The 4,149-nt window shown below is 33.3% G+C and overlaps 1 long non-coding RNA gene across 1 annotated transcript; it reads right to left on the reverse strand.

Annotated features, from left to right (window-relative positions):
* Positions 1 to 3,361: 3,361 nt before the first annotated feature.
* On the reverse strand, positions 3,362 to 3,785 carry LOC111387218. The gene is made up of 2 exons (XR_002701373.1): positions 3,591 to 3,785; positions 3,362 to 3,430 (listed from the first exon to the last, which is right to left on the reverse strand). It is a non-coding gene; the product is annotated as an uncharacterized LOC111387218 (long non-coding RNA).
* Between the last annotated feature and the right edge of the window lie 364 nt (positions 3,786 to 4,149).

The raw sequence follows: 4,149 nt of genomic DNA on the forward strand, positions 1-4,149 counted from the left end.
AGAGTCAATTTGATGAAAAAACTGTTTGAAATTTGAACTGTCAAACAGGGTAATATCACATGGCAATGTGTAAACTATAGTGTACACCATAGTTTACATGTAGCAGCGTCCTTACCGATTAAATTTGCTATTTGTACATTGATTTTCGATACGTTTGACACTTGCATTATTGTCAAGAGTCAATTGAAAGGGAAAACTGCTTGACATTTAAACTGTCAAATAGGGTGATATCACGTGGCAAAGTGTAAACTATAGTGTACACTATAGTGTACATATCGCAAGGTCCTTACCGAGTGAACTTTGCTACTTGTACACTAATTTTTGACACGTAGTTTGACACTTGCATTGTTGTCAAGCGTTATTTCGATGGGAAAACTGTTTGAAATTTGAACCGTCCAATAAGGTAATATCATGTGGTAAATTGTAAACTAAAGTGTACATGTTGCAAGGTCCTTATCGATTGAACTTTGCTATTTGTACATTGATTTTTGGCAGGTTGTTTGACGCTTGTTGTCAATGGTCAATCGGACCGGAAAACTGTTTGAAATTTAAACTGTCAAATTGGGTAATGTCACAAGGCAGAGTGTAAACTAAAGTGTACACCATATTGTACATGTAGCATGGTCCTTACCGATTGAACTTATTCATTTGTACACTGATTTTTGACAAATTTTTTGACACTTGCATTGTCATCAAGTGTCAATTGGATGGGATAACTTTTTGAAATTTGAACTGTCTAATAGGGTAATGTCACATGTCAGAGTGTAAGCTAAAGTGTACACCATAATGTACTTGTCGTAAGGTTCTTACTGATTGAACTTTGCTATTTGTACATTGATTTTTGACACGTCGTTTAACACTTACATTGTTGTCAAGAGTGAATTGGATGGGAAAATTATTTGAAATTTAAACAGTCAAATAAGGTAATGTCACATTGCAAAGTGTAAACTGAAGTGTACACCATAGTGTACATGTTACAAGGTCCTTACCGATTGAAATTTACTATTTGTACATTGATTTTCGACACGTTTGACACTTGCATTGTTGTCAAGAGTCAATTGGAAGGGAAAATTGTTTGAAATTTAAACTGTCAAACAGGGTGATATCACGTGGCAAAGTGTAAACTATAGTGTACACCATAGTTTACATGTCGCAAGGTCCTTACCGATTAAATTTTGCTATTTGTACACTGATTTTTTACACGTAGTTTGACACTTGAATTGTTGTCAGGTGTCATTTGGATGGGAAAACTATTTGAAATTTAAACTGTCAAATAGGGTAATGTCATGTGGCAAATAGTAAACTAGAGTATACACTATAGTGTACATGTCGCAAGGTCCTTACCGATTGAACTTTGCTACTTGTACACTAATTATTAACATACAGTTCGACACTTGCATTGTTGTCAAGTGTTATTTGGATGGGAAAACTATTTGAAATTTAAACCGTCCAACAAAGTAATGTTACGTGGCAAACTGTAAACTAAAGTGTACACCATAGTGTACATGTAGCAAAGTCCTTACCGATTGAACTTTGCTACTTGTACACTGATTTTTGACACGTAGTTTGACACTTGCATTGCTATCAAGTGTCATTTGGATGGGAAACTATTTGAAATTTAAGCTGACCAACAGGGTAATTTCACGTGTCAGAGTGTAAACTAAAGTATACGTCATAGTGTACATGTCGCAAGGTTCTTACCGATTGAACTTTGGTATTTAAACACTGATTTTTGACACGTTTGACACTTGCGTTGTTGTCAAGAGTCAATTGGATGGAAAAACTATTTGAAATTTAAACTGCCAAATAGGGTAATGTCACGTGACAAAGTGTAAACTAAAGTGTACACTATAGTGTACATGTAGCAAGGTCCTTATCGATTGAACTTTGCTATTTGTATATTGATTTTTGACACGTTCTTTGACACTTGCATTGTTGTCATGGGTCAATCGGACCGAAAAATTATTTGAAATTTAAACTGTCAAATCAGGTAATGTCACGAGGCAGAGTGTAAACTAAAGTGTGCACCATGTTGTACATGTAGCATGGTCCTTTCTGATTGAACTTATCCTTTTGTACACTAATTTTTGACACATTTTTTGACACTTGCATTGTCGTCAAGGGTCAATTAGATGGAATAACTTTTTGAAATTTGAACTGTCCAACAAGGTAAAGTCACATATCAGATTGTAAACTAAAGTGTACACCATCGTGGACTTGTCGCAAGGTTCTTACCGACTGAACTTTGCTATATGTACACTAATTCTTGACACATTGTTTAACACTTGCATTGTTGTCAAGAGTCAATTGGATGGGAAAACTGTTTGAAATTTAAACTGTAACATTCCGAAATTTTTTTAAGAAAATAAATAAATTATTATATTATTTTGAAAGTGAGGGATTAAGGTGAAATAAATATTAATATATTATATATTTAGGGTCAAATAATTAGATTTTGATAAAGTAATGACATGTATATCAATATTAGACTCATTTCGAAGGTCGTAATTAATTAGAAGTCTATGACTCGAGAAAAGTTATTTTGGATAAGAACGTATTAAGTTATACCCAATTGAAAGAAAACAAGATAAATATAATTTTATATAGTTTTAACCCATTTTGAATTTGATTGATTGGCTACCACATTTTTATTGGATAGGAATGGTAGTTCTTTTAGATGAAATAAAATAATGATAAAGTACAATTTTTTTATGATACGTGCCACATTGGATTTGACTTTATCAAATCAAAGTTTTGGTTTATCTACTACTCTAGCCTACACCTATAAATACTAGGCAAGGATTTCATATTTTACCACACCAAAAAAATATTCACACGTGAAAGAGAGAGAAGAAAGAAAGAGAGAGAGTAAGAGGAAAGAGTGTGTGAAAACAGAAATTTGTCATACATCAACTATCACTGTCGATCAATAAATCATTCATAGAGTAGAGGAAGGAATTTTGGAACGTGCATTCAAATATTTTTCGTGTACATTTCGATAACAAGGTAAGATACATTTATGTGCAAAGTGTTTACGTTTCCTTATGCTCTTATATGCGATTAAATATGCATGGAATGCTAGTGGACCTTCGGGTTCTAGAGAAAGAGATATGAAATTTCTACATGAAAATTAAGAGGACCTAAGATGGGTGTGTCGCTTGATCACCGATATACTCCATAAGAGAAGAGCGGCATGAAGTGTATTATTTATTTGTTATATACCTGTGTATGGAAATTTGCACGTATCTTACTGGGTATTTTTAATACTCACTCTTACATTAATTTTTCAGATTAGTTCGGGCCGATTGGAACAGTGGAGAATTGGTGATGCGGACTGCCAAGTGGGTATTTTCGTGCACTATCTCTATTCTTTATCCACTTGGCAGTCCGCATCACCAATTCTCCACTGTTCCAATCGACCCGAACAAATCTGAAAAATTAATGTAAGAGTGAGTATTAAAAATACCCAGTAAGATACGTGCAAATTTCCATACACAGGTATATAACAAATAAATAATACACTTCATACCGCTCTTCTCTTATGGAGAGCATAAGGAAACGTAAACACTTTGCACATAAATGTATCTTACCTTGTTATCGAAATGTACACGAAAAATATTTGAATGCACGTTCCAAAATTCCTTCCTCTACTCTGTGAATGATTTATTGATCGACAGTGATAGTTGATGTATGACAAATTTCTGTTTTCACACACTCTTTCCTCTTTCTCTCTCTCTGTCTCTCTCTGTCTCTCTCTTTCTTTCTTCTCTCTCTTTCAAGTGTGAATATTTTTTTGGTGTGGTAAAATATGAAATCCTTGCCTAGTATTTATAGGTGTAGGCTAGAGTAGTAGATAAACCAAAACTTTGATTTGATAAAGTCAAATCCAATGTGGCACGTATCATAAAAAAATTGTACTTTATCATTATTTTATTTCATCTAAAAGAACTACCATTCCTATCCAATAAAAATGTGGTAGCCAATCAATCAAATTCAAAATGGGTTAAAACTATATAAAATTATATTTATCTTGTTTTCTTTCAATTGGGTATAACTTAATACGTTCTTATCCAAAATAACTTTTCTCGAGTCATAGACTTCTAATTAATTACGACCTTTGAAATGAGTCTAATATTGATATACATATCA

This window comes from Olea europaea, unplaced genomic scaffold (assembly GCF_002742605.1).
Source record: "Olea europaea var. sylvestris unplaced genomic scaffold, O_europaea_v1 scaffold395, whole genome shotgun sequence".
NCBI lineage: Eukaryota > Viridiplantae > Streptophyta > Magnoliopsida > Lamiales > Oleaceae > Olea > Olea europaea.